The sequence below is a fragment of the Cydia splendana genome, chromosome 11 (assembly GCF_910591565.1).
Source record: "Cydia splendana chromosome 11, ilCydSple1.2, whole genome shotgun sequence".
NCBI lineage: Eukaryota > Metazoa > Arthropoda > Insecta > Lepidoptera > Tortricidae > Cydia > Cydia splendana.
The window spans coordinates 16,248,127-16,261,797 of NC_085970.1; positions in this window are offsets into that span (position 1 = coordinate 16,248,127).

Here is a 13,671-nt window from a genome sequence, read left to right on the forward strand (position 1 = left end):
ACATCCTCCAGACTGAGCATAGTAGTTCTACCCCGTCTTTCATAAATACGGTAGTTTTACTCCATTTTCGAGTCGAAAGTGTCTTTGTGTGACGTCCGTGTCTTTGAACGGACCAATCACGGCACGGGACTCGCTCACCTCGTCCCCGCACCTCCGTATTTTTGGCAGCATAGGTTTCATGAAATAATTGCTCTAAACTCCGTCTAGAGGATTCTTAGTCTATGGTTAGATATCTATTCGATCTGTTTCCAATATGATACTGATCTGTCAGTGTCAAAAGTGACGTTTTTGGTTGAAGAAATGACTATGGTCATTTATTACTGTGCTCGAGTTAAATACCTCAATAAGATCAAGATTTGAGAGCTAGATAGTAAAAAAACCGTCTAAGATGGCACACAGAGGTTTTGCGTAGCATGTATTAAAAAGGCTACGAATCCGCTTCAACTTTCTCGTAGACCCTCTACGAGCTACGACGTAACACCCGCAGCCTGCTACGCTCATAATCTTTCTTATTCAAAATACCAAGACTTAACGACTCGCTGCTTGTTGTTTATTCACTTAAAAATCCATTACACGCAAAAAACAACACTAATAAATATGAAAGAGGAACGCTTTTCCAGTAACCGCCACCATTGCTTGTTAAACCTTATTACTTAAGTGTAAGGTTCTTTTTCGAGTGAAGTTTGTCGGAGACATTTTAGCGTCTTTTAAAGTGGGTAAGGGAGATGTCAGAATCAATTCCTGGTGCCATTTCTCAATGAAGTTGTAAGGCGGATGCATGGAGGCTTTTAAACTTTGACGGGTTGGAAGTTTGAACAATTCACATGTTTTATGGAGATTTTAATACAACAATGTGACATATGGAGACAATTTTTGTATTCAAAGGAAGGGTTTTTTGACTCCGTATATAGTGTGACATAAAATAGTAGAAATTAGATGAAATGGAACTAAAATATTTCCATACTAAATTGTTGCCATGTTTAACCCTTATCTTGGCAAGGCTCAAAATATCTTAAATATAAACATTTTTTTAATTTTTCGCCACCTATTGAGCATACTAGACTATTAAAAAATAAGGAAAAAAATCCAGAATTTTCCAGTTTCGGAAAATCATATGTATCATATTTGATACAATGCCAATCCCTCGACAAAATAGTTACCTACTTTTTAGAAGAAAAATGTGGATTTTAATAAAAATAAAACATGTAATGCAACAAAAATTATCATATATTGTTAATTAAACGCAATCTAAAGCATCAGATGACTATTACACTGTAAAAATAAATTATATCTACGAATACCTGATCACATGGGCGGAAAATTTGATCCCGTAAAGTTTCAAAAAAGTCGTCAGCAAAAAGTTGAGTAAAATATGAAAGTAAACAAATAATTAAAAGTCAAAAAAAAGTATTTTTTTACTTTGGGGGCATGTTTTGCCACACACATATTTTTCCGTGCTACGGGCTACGGCGTAGCAATAATGCTACAGCGTACAAATATGTAGTTAAATAACATCTAATACTTAAAAAGAACAAATTTCAGTAACTAAATAATATGACAACTAATATTAAATACTTGAAACATGTTTTGTAACCCCACAAATATTAAAAAATAAAAAACACCCGTAAAACTGTTTTGACGACAACTTGGCAATGTATTAAATGTAATACAATCCTTTTGATATATACATTTCTGAGTTCATGGCAATGTATCAAATATAATACATAACAGTTTCATGTAAGGTTCTGTGTATTAAATGTTTTTAAATTCGAAGGCATTGTAAATATTTATGCACTAACAGATAGTAAATGCATCAAAATGTAGATTATGGAAAAATATATACTAATCTAAGAAATAAATGCAAACCTTCCAGTGCGAACCGAAATCTGTTGTTTCCGTGGCACCATGTTGATTATTACTAATTAATTTACAATTACACTTGTGTCCATTATTTTTTTCCATAACAAAGGAGGGTAGCTCGACATATTGATGGCAGAATTATTTTGTTAGGTAATAAAGTGAACCTGCTAGATTTTTTAAAGTTCCATGTATCACGGGTGTTACAATGCCAAGATAAGGGTTAAGCATGTAACAGGTACATTGGAAATGGTAATTCAACAATTTCTTGTCGGACTATAAGGTAAGTCGGTAGTAAAAATAATGCATACTAGCTGGTTTGTTAGTGCACGACACCTTGCATTTTGAGACTATGCGCTGAAACTTGGCACAGTTGATTCTTAGCTGGTCTTGCATCATATGCCCATCATATGCCCTAATAGGTATAGTTTTAGAGAAATGTTGCTCCAAGTGAAGCACGGCAGCGTCGAACTTCCCCCCTCCCCCCCACTAAATGAGACGTGGGTCTCGATGTCTCCCGGTCTGTATCTGCTCAAGACCAGCTAAGAACCAACTGTGCCAAGTTTCAGCGCATAGTCTCAAAGTGCAAGGTCCCCATACAACGGTGTGCACTAACAAACCAGCTATACAGATAGTCTACCAATTTAGATGAAAATGTGAAGATATAAAATATAGTCGGTCAGGCCATTTCCGCTCGTAGAATAGTGCCGCAATTTAAAAAAAATTAGGCGGGAAGGGTTATCGTCCCATAGAAAATTTGAATTTCGTGCCTTTTTCTACTGACAAACTTGTTTGACCGGCTATATTAGACAATTTTGACTGTCACAGAAAATACCTAAGCCTGGTATTTCCCACTTTTCCGAAGACAAGGTTCCTCCGCCAAGTAAACTGGAGCAAGCCAATTAAGGCATGTCGCCGACAATGGTGACGTCATCACACACCGTAATTTACCCCCGAGCGACGCAACCGAGGTTTTTCCTCTTGACGTTACGCCCATTGACGGTAGTACTGTGGATGTGGAAACTTGATACTTGAAGGTGTGCGTCGAAAAGTATCAAAATATAATCACGTTATTCCGATTAAGAGCCAACGGGAGTGGTCATTTCTCCATACAAACGTACTCCTCGTTTTCCTCCGTGGTTTTTGAAGCTAGAACAATGATTTTTTCAACACAGATTAATATTGTCAATATCTGTGTCGGACCGTTTTGCTTTTTTTGATATTTTTGTTTTTTAAGGCGCTAGAGCCCTTCAAAAATGGCCAAAATGGCCTAATTGACTATGCCGCAATGAGAGGCGTGGCATTCAAAATTGATATCAATTAGCCAAAAAATCAAAACGGTCCGACACAGATAATTTCATAATCATTTAGATTTCCAAATTTGGTTACGATTGGTTAAGTTTTGGAGGAGGAAACAGAGGAGTACGAAACCTCGATTTTTGAGATTTTTACGCAGGATTTTTCGCCTTGTCCTTATCACACTACTTTTAGGTGCCGCTTCCGTTAGCGAGACGGGTATATTTACCTAAAATATTTAAAACTCAGCTCCTGTTTCGTCTTAAGGCGTGCTGTATACAATGTTGCCTCAGCACTTAACTAACAATAAATATTCGGTCTCAAGGTATTTATAGAAACAAATCGGCTTATTTTAATATAACCTTTTACCGTTTGATTATGAATATTAAGCTAAATATGGTTGCTTGCATATTGTCATATTGACTGCCACTGAAAGCACCCAAACATTCTTATATTTGCCACTAGTTTTCCGAATACAAGTAAACTGGAGGAAGCCAATTAAGCCATGTCGCTGACAATGGTGACGTCATCAGACGCTATAATTTACAGCGTGCTGTACAGTCGCCATCAGATATATCGGAGCGGCCAAGGTGTTCACAATATCTGAACACGCGCTCTAACGCCCTGACAATAGAGGCGTGTTCCGATATTTGTGAGCACCTTCGCCGCTCCGATATATCTGATGGCGACTGTAGGTACTTATGACCACATTTAAATTGTTTCTGTTTTTCATCTTCTAACATCCAATACTTCCTTCTTCGCTGCAATAGAGTTCTAGCTAGAATATTACCTTAAGGGGCTACCCCACGCCAATGACCTTCGATCTGAATCCCTTAGTTTTCTAATGTTTTTTGTAGCTTATTATATTAACAGCAACGGCTTTAAGCAATATAGTATCCCATATTTACTTCAAAGTTCATTGTCTTCGAGATATTTGGCATCAAAGTTGAACAATTTTAGGCTAAAAAACTGGTTTTCTGGCCATAACTTTTGTGTTAATTAGTTTAAAATTTAAACCCTGGACACGTTTTTCGAGACGTCAAAGACGAACCCAAATATGTAGATTTCGTACATGTTAGATCCTTCACTGCAAACTAGATACGAAAAAAGTGTTTTTTTAGACAATGTTTAAAAAATTCATAAAACAAATAAGTATTCATTTCTTTCAAAATCCGGTGGACAAAACCGGAGATAAAAGATTGAAAAACCGATAACCGTTTGTCTTATAATTCTATCTGTAGTGAAAAAAAAGGAGATACGATTCAAAAATGTCAAAAATCCATGAAAATCTCGGGTAGCCCCTTAAGTAAGATCTGTGTAATGAAATGACGCACCATTAAGTAAATACAAACCCAAAAATCCCAAAATCACTACACCTTATAAAACAAAGTTCCCCGCCGCGTCTGTATGTTTATATGTTTGTATGTTCGCGATAAACTCAAAAACTACTGTACGGATTTTCATGCGGTTTTCACCTATCAATAGAGTGATTCTCGAGGAAGGTTTAAGTGTATTTATTAACCCGTGCGAAGCCAGGGCGGATCGCTAGTTAAATATAAAATGCACGTTCACCACTAAAACGTCCACTTAGACAAGGCGGGAGAGGCGAGTGGAGTCATCGGTAAGCACTCTGCGAAACTTGCGGGATGCTAATATTGTCCCTCCCTGACCTGTACGGTTACCATCAGTTTGTCACTGACATAAACGCCGTCGAGAACGTAATTTACTTTCTATACATCTCGCTCGCACTCGCATATTAGTGCAAACGGGACGTATAGAAAGTAAATTACGTTCTCGACGGCGTTTACGTCAGTGACAAACTGATGGTAACCGTACTGCTTTGTCACCGTCTCTGATGATTTTAAGGATGCCTCACGCTAGAACGGCGCGGGTCCCGGCTGAAACGTCTGGCAGTTAGTTTTCTATAGAAATCGTCACGTGAGATAACTTTCTAAATTTTAGTCATTAAAAAGCAAGTTCGTCACCGCAATACATACAAAAATAGCTACAATAAAGTCAACGTTTCATACAAATTAATTCCCGAAAAGGTCCATAAATACCCTTCATTTTACGGCGGCATAAAAATATCCTTCGTATAGTAATGCTCTCTAGTCTGAAATTACCCGAAAAATCGCCCCACCCTTGCGAGTGGCTCTATAGAGGGAGATAAAAACATATGCGATGACATGTGAGATAGGGTTGTCACTCGCCTGGTTCAAAATAACTATTCCAAATGATAGGTACTAGCGTCAAACGGTCTTAGAGAAAAACGCATTTAACCGATTTGCAAGACCGAAGTGATCCCATAAGTGCTCCGTGAACAAAGGTTTACTCCGTACTAAAAAGAGGAAAGAATGTAATTATTAAATGCAAATTATGTACTTGAGGCCTTCCGTTCAGTGTAGGAATATTTTAGAAATTATAGCAGAAAGATGTTGCCACAGTAAATTAATTACTCGTAAATAATTAAAAAGAACATGAAAAATTTGTATCGAACCTGACTGATCCGAGCCATGTTGGTGAATTTATGCCGCTACATAGCTATTAGTTTATTTAGTAGGTAACAGTAGTCTATTAGCTAAAAATAAAGTGTTGAACTATACTGTCGAAGCATCCTACACTTTTAATGTTAGTGTATCTCTCTCGCACAAAACATAAATTATATACCTTCCTTAAAGATATGGATGAAATGGCACTCGTATATGGACATTTCGACCAGCAGTGACACACTCATTCTGATTGATAAAAAGCCACATAGGACTTCTGGCCGAAGGGTGTCGTGTTTCGGAAGTTTCGGGCAAACTGCCGAATCTGACACAAGAGAAGGCGATGCAACGGAGCCACCCTGTCATTTATTATGTATGTTAGTAGATTTTTAATTAGTTAAGGGCCTTGTTGCCTGATTGAATTGGAAAAAAGGGGACCTACCATAAGTCACAAATCTGATAAAACTAAATATCTGAATTGAGCGTGACAACCCTAAGAGGAACCCTTCTCTATGTATTTGAAGATTAGATAACGCGCTGTGAAAACGATAGGACAGTTCTTTATTGCCATCAACCAGATGTCATTCTGTCTTTCTTCAATTACATATGACTAGACAAAGATAGACTGAATGTTTTTCACTGAAATTGGGTAACGCGTATTAGGTGGGGTGTCGAATGAATATGACACGTCGAATATGAGTTTCTGTCTGCTTCATGGCGATTCGTGTCAATTTTGTGTAATAAAATTTGACTGATAGTTTTTTTGCTCATTTTATTATGAACAGAATGGCCTTTTGAAGGAAGGCAAAAAGAAGAGGAGAGAATATTAATTGAGAACTTTATAGCCAATCTCAAAAAGTTTAGTTAAAACCTAAAACTTACTTAAACTTAAATTTATATTTCCATTTTCCTCTAACATTTATTGCCCTTAAAGTTTCCTTGTAAACCCGACTTACAAACTTGCCGGTGACAATTCTCCATTTTACCTGCTTCATAAAATAAAAGTCGACATATGAAGTTCGAGGCGCACCTTATAGAGGCACCAAGTTATTTCTGCAGTCGCAGATGGTTCGTTCTTGGAGAAATTCGGCCTAGTTTGTATTGAGTTGGATTTTGGACAAGTGCATGTGTAAGTTGGTCGCTCACGTGGTGGTTGACTTGAAAGCTTTTAAAGTAATGCAACCACATTGGACAAAGTTTATTTACTGTACCTACTATTAGTGGAATGGGTATTTAAGCACCTAAGCATAATAAGTGAAAATCTTAATAAAATAATGTCAAAATCTTACAAAAGGTTGTCTACCTCTGATCTAATCTCGCAAAACGATTGACGAGATTTCCGTGTGCTATGGAATTTATTTAATGATGACGTTTCAACTCAGAGAGAAAAACTAGGACAAGTGCGAGTCGGACTCGCTCACCGAGGGTTCCATAGTTTTTAGTATCAGTAACAACAAACAAAATAGCGGTAACAGAAATACATCATTTTGTGAAAATTTCAACTGTAGGTAGGTATTTGTATGTACTTATACAGTTGAAATTTAGAACTTGAAATTTACACGGTTAGTAATAGGGTCCCGTTTTTACCCGTTGGGTGCGGAACCCTAATAAGCTTTGTATTGGGATTAGCCAGTTTTCCTTCACCTCCAAGAGACGTAGGTAAACATCAAATGATATTTCTCGGTACGAGCCGGAGTTTTTAATTAAATACGAGTATATGACTCCGACAAAGCGAACTAAACTAAAGAATTTCCACTTCCCATGAAGACATGTCATTACAAACTTTGTGTAAACTAAAACTAACTGCGACTTCATTATAACCGAATTTACTTAACAACAAACTAGACACCTTTTAAGAAAATTGCATCTTAATCCACGACTAAAATAAAACGAGAAAACTTATTCTTTACCTTAACACCTTTATAACAAGACTGAATATTCTTTGTTTTAATTTATTTTAAGTTTAATAGCGTGGTGAAATGTCGCGCAAAATTTACGCTGCTTACTTTCTCAAGCTCATATCTTTCTTTTACACTGTATTGCAATTACAATCTTGTCTCAGATTATGCAAGGTTCATTTTCAATTGACACGATTGAGTATGATTCGTCTGGGATACAGAATGCTGTATTTGTGAGGTGTTACTTTTAGAAACTGCCAGATTGCGTTTCGAACTATTTGGGAAGTTTTAAGCATGTGGTTATTTAGTTGGCAACTAAATCATTCGTATTGTAAATTACCAAAAGGGTGGGTTCAAAGTTAACAAATAGTAGTTAATAAATAATCTGTCTATATTTTTTTATGAATAGTACGCAGACAAATGGATAAGTACCTAACAAACTTAGATATGTTAATTAAAATTTGTAAGTAGTTAATTAAAGGCAAGTTAAACACAAATTATACATAACATGCAACTTTTAAATTTTGTCCCTTTTTCATCTCAATGTCAATGCAACTAATAAGGACAAATAGGTATCTAGTCGCTATTTTGACCTTAGGGTAATGAGTCGCTGAGGAAGACCATTTCGTGGCACTTTCTCCTTTTTATGTTTTTCCGTTTTGTGTAATTTTCCATTTTATGTGTGTGCTAAAGAATAAATTACTTCTATTTCTATTTTAGATTTGATAGGCTTTTGAATAAGGCCATATCATCAACCAATCACATCGCAAGCAAAAGGGCACCGTATAAATAACTATCGTACCTCGGTACAGTGCAAACTGGAACTTCGCACGACACCTAGTCCCCGTATTTGGCGAGCACTCCCAACTCGCGCCAGTACTCGCCCAAGCATGACTGGCATTAATACTTGCCACAGGCGAGTCCAATATATAGGTGAACCAGCCAATGTAGTACCAAAGCGAATTTGAAATAGAGGCGGATTGTCAAAATAAATTATGTAGCCACAGTAAATTTACTGCCATATTTCGACAGAAGATTAAAACTGTTAGAACGCCATTGGACTTTGATCCTGTAACTCTCTATACCTAAACTCTATTATCTTTGGTAGTATCTTAAAATTCGAACATGAGTTTCCAGGAAGCGAAAATACTCAACAGTCTATACTGTATGTTCGTCCCCTAAAAATCACTTAAATATTTAAGTAAGCTTGCAGTCACTGACTCTTGTATAGCGCTCCCATACATCTTAAAGTATCAGAAGGCCTACGCGAAATTGAAAAAGTGTTTTGAATGTTAATTGAGCATCTCCATATGTAAGGTAAGCCGGCGAAACACAGATTAAAGGATGACTCACGTTAGACCGGGTCGTGTCCGGGCCGGAGCTTCCGGCGCATCGTTTTCTATGGAAAGCATCACGTGATCGCCTGTCATGTCATAGAAAAGTAAGTGCCTGAAGCTCCGGCCCGGACACGGCCCGGTTTAACGTGAGTCATCCTTAAACAGATAATATATAATAACAGATTTAAATGATCGAATTTAAACTGTTGTGAGACATACTAACATTGAATAAGTGAGTCTAAACCGTAAAATTATTCAAGATTTAAATGATAATTTTGGTCTCCAGAGCGAGATAGCTTATTAAAGTATCATGTTAAAATATCATCGAAAATCAATGAGTTCTAGAGCTGTAATATTGAAAAAATATCGAGGTTTCAGATATAACTGGTGAATCAAAATGATTTGAATGCCTTTTTTTAGTTTGAATAGTTGTCCCGAAACAGCGTTCGGAAAAGCTAAACAATTAACATTTATGTGGTGGGTGGTTTGAATTTGGGATGTCTATCCCCTGCAAATCTCTGTTTTAACACTTTGATGGGACATCAGTTATCTGCGTCCACGACCAGTGTAACCTGCGTCGAAATGTAGGAAACAAAATTCATAACGTAAATTCGCATTGAGCCGATAATAATATGTTTTAATGTGTGTTCAAATGTTATACCTATAAGAAAAGAAAGAAAATATATTTATTATCATCATAATTTGTACAAACATTTGACAACACTATAGGTACTTACACCCACACGACACAAATGACTTAGATGGTAAACAGAATCCCTACTCAGCATATTGCCACGGCAAGCCATGGCGCTGATTTTAAAAGCAGTTACTGTTTTCATTTTTCGGTCCTGGTTTTGCTAAACACTCGACTCGTATATCCATGAACACACGACCATGTGGCAACTTGTTAAAACTCGTTACTTGCATTCGACTGTCGAATTCGATGGAACTGTATCGTGCGACGATCTTATTGAGCGCCTAGGCTTCTATTTGCCACTTTGATCTGCCGTGCCGCTGCAGAGCATACCATTGTAGGGTGGCCCAAAATACGTTGAAATGAATGTTTACCTACTGCGGCATAATTATTAATAATTTTAACAAATCCTCGCGAAAATTAGTTAGCCGATTTGCCAATAGATGGCGCTTTACACAAAGCACTTAACTTTAGTGAGGTATTAATAGAAACGGACTCAATAGATATACATGGGATATACATTAATTAATACATTTGTAGCACAGTCGGCGGTCTCATCGCTAAAGAGCGATCTAAGATATTTCAAAACGTATTGAATAATCTTAAAGAATAACACAAAGGTGAATAACTGGCCGATACCGTATAGGCACTAGGTTATAGTTATGACAGTGGGCCACAGCGGCTAGTCAATAAAACGGTCGTAAACTTGCTCGTAAACGGTCGCCGGTTCGACGCCGAATAAAACTCTTTTACGCGAAATCTGAGTCGTACCGGTGGGTATATTCAGTTATTTTGCTTAGTATTTGATGTATTTTATTCATATAGTCCATAATATAAGTAATGTGTCGTTTTCTACTTATAAATCTGTGTGATTTATTTCTTTAATACGCTCTTTGATAGATCGAGAGGTATTGGGCGTAACCTGAATATTCATCCTTTAATAACTTAAGGTATCATCTGGATCGAGATTGCAGCAGTATGCTGCAGCATTTCGACCGATGGCATTGCTACAGAAAATGTATGTACCTATGTATTATGTTATTTAGGACATCGACATCGATTTTCACTTTTTATGATCAACGGTCAGTCGAAAGCAATGCAGTCCGCACGACGGTGGCAAACAAGCGTGCAGCCCGTTTGATGTTATGCGGACAAATCAGCTTATGGAGACCAGCGGCAGGAAATGTTAAAAAAATATCATTTTTATCGTGATTTTCATATGAAATTTGACGTGGTTTCGTGGGTAACATGGATGTTATACAAAAATAATATTTGTTATAGCGATATATCCTATAGAATCTACTACCAATTTGCATTTAAAAAAAGCCAACTACACTGTCACATTTTATAAACTTAGTTAAAAATCTCGTTTCGTGAAACCAAATCAGCAGATTTCAATATCGCACCTGACGTCCTCACGCCTCGGCAGTCAAAGCGCTACTGCTCATAAACGTTTACGATCGTGTTCGCAGCGCCATCTAGTCACGGAGATTGGCACCTTGCACTAAAACTAGTGTAGTTCTTGCTAACGCTTATTGCGCGCTTATTCTCAGAGCAACCAGTATAAGCTTGACCTTATCAATTATAGTCATATCAGACCACGAGAGAGAGAAAGAGAGGTCCACGCATTGATAAATGGCAAGGATTTTCACACTGACCATTCAATCACCTCAGTACGTACTCATGACTTCAGTCCACTTTCTTGGGAGCTTTGGGAAGTACTGCCAGCGTATTATGGATGGCCTTATCCATTTTTATCCACGTGATAAAATAACTGTTACTTTTTAACACCGTGGGATAGAAAGCACGCTGTCACGTAGACAAGAACGACCATCATATCCGTACTGCTCTACAGAGTATGTATAGTAGAGCAGTAGCCGGTTTTACCGTTGATCTGCCTGTTATCGTTCGCCTAGACTATCACTGGTTTACCGGTACCGGTATCTCCCCATATCTAATTTGATCTCGCACGGAAAGTTGGAACCTAGTTTTCTTCATTGTGAACAATGTATACCTAATCAACGTTCATAACACCAATAATCATATCAATTAAATATTCGGAAATCAAACATAGTGGTCTGGCAAGGGTGAAGCGCTCGATAAGTGATGAAATTAACAGTCTAGGACATCCACTCGCTTCTAACACTAAACACCTTTAGAAGTTTCACTAAGCATTCTCTTTTCTCTGTTGGCTTTTTCTTTCCCGTAGTGACTGAAAGGGATAGCGATAGTTGTTCGTAAACGTGAGTGAAGAATTTAAAATCGGATCGAGGTTTTATGTCTCGTTTGAAAGCGAGTAAAATTTAAACGGTCGAGTCGTTTGTTAGGTTTATGGGTTTGGCAGTGTGTTTGGAATCAAGGATTAAACGCTGAATCCAATTATTGTATTTACCTGTGTTGTGCGCTTATGAGCAATGTATTGTCCCTGATATTTATTTAAAATTTATTAAAATATTGGCAACTACTTTCAACTAGGTAAGTAAGTATAATTAAGGCCTCAAATACTTTGGCGTCTCATATTTTTTCTCGTACCAATTGTACTGTGCTTCTGACTAAGGGACCACGGGATTACTTACGTTGTGTTTAAAATTTGGAGCAAGAAAATCGCAATTTGAAATCGTATACCTTCAATTGGAATGCCCTAAGTGGGTCAACAAATTTTTTTGTACCTATGAGTTAAAGTTATGAGACTTACAGGCCTATTCGGATTTCGAGATAATCACAAGATCTTGAGACGATTTAGAGATCAACTAGATCTACATTACATATCGACTAGACGTGACTTGGATATCTAAGTCATAACTTGTCGAAATCGTACAAGAGGACCTCCAGAATCGCGGAAACGTCAAATTTGACATATCTATCTTACAAATATCTTTAAATTATCCGTATCGTAACTTGTTGAAGTCTAGTAGAAATCTAATTCATTTTCCGAATCGAGCCGTTATTTACCTATTTCCTGTGGACATCATTAAATACATGGACTTTGAATCCTAATACTCGTCCTTCTACTTCTTAAAAGCTATATATATATAGTAATTATAGCCTCTGTAAAATGTACCCAAATCGTTATATTTCCAATTGTGCACAGAAAAGCCGACGGTGTTCCCGAAAATTTTTGACCCATGTTTCTTACTAACGGCCCGATTCCAACAATGCTTATAAGAAGTCACAGCGGCACGATACCGATCTGTCACTGTCTAAAGTGACATTTCTTCAACCAAAAACGTCACTTTTGACACACAGATCTTCAGACTTCTATTGTCCAAATCAACAATGTATGTTGTATTGTTGTTGTTGTATTGTTCGAATCGGGCTGTAAGACGTGTCATTGAAAGTATCAAGAAATCGTGGCTTTACACATAATCCTCAAAACTCCAACAGCCAAGTGTTAGACCGAGAACCAATACGTTTCCCGCTCAATATTGTCTGCGACACTCCTCGTTCGGACTTGCCGTTTTATTGGCTCCATAAAAGAATATGGCCTCTCTATACCAGATTGTTTTTTCTTACGATATTTCCGAGTATTAGGTACTTATATTTCTTTGGAAGTTGGGCTAGTTTGTGACGGTTTGTGGATGTATTGAGCACGGACTTTTGTTACATCGTAAGCTATTTATACTTTAGGGTTTTTTTTAAAGATAGAGTTTAGTATACTTATGTAATGTTATATTAATTGAAATTGGTCATGGCTTTCACATATTTAATTTTCACTAACCAAAAATGTTTATTGTATTACATTCATTACTATTATTTTTTGCAAAAATAGTAATTTTTAAGTATGCAAATTATAAAGCTCGTGTTTAAAGCCTATTAAATAACTGAATAGGCACCTAAAAAATCTCAAAAATTTTACCACAAGCATAGCGGAACGGATGTATCATTGTGTGGCCTGGCATCAGGGGGCGTAGCCAAGAACAATCGTTGATACTTAGAAAACGCCTATCGAAACTTAAATAAATTATGGAAATAGTCACGTGACTTTTCGTAGCATTTGTAATTCCATATATCGTCATGTGACAAGCCAAAGTCACTAATTACAAAAAAAAATTAAAGAAAAATCGACCTTCTTTTAGTACTAATATGGTTCACTATGGCTATGA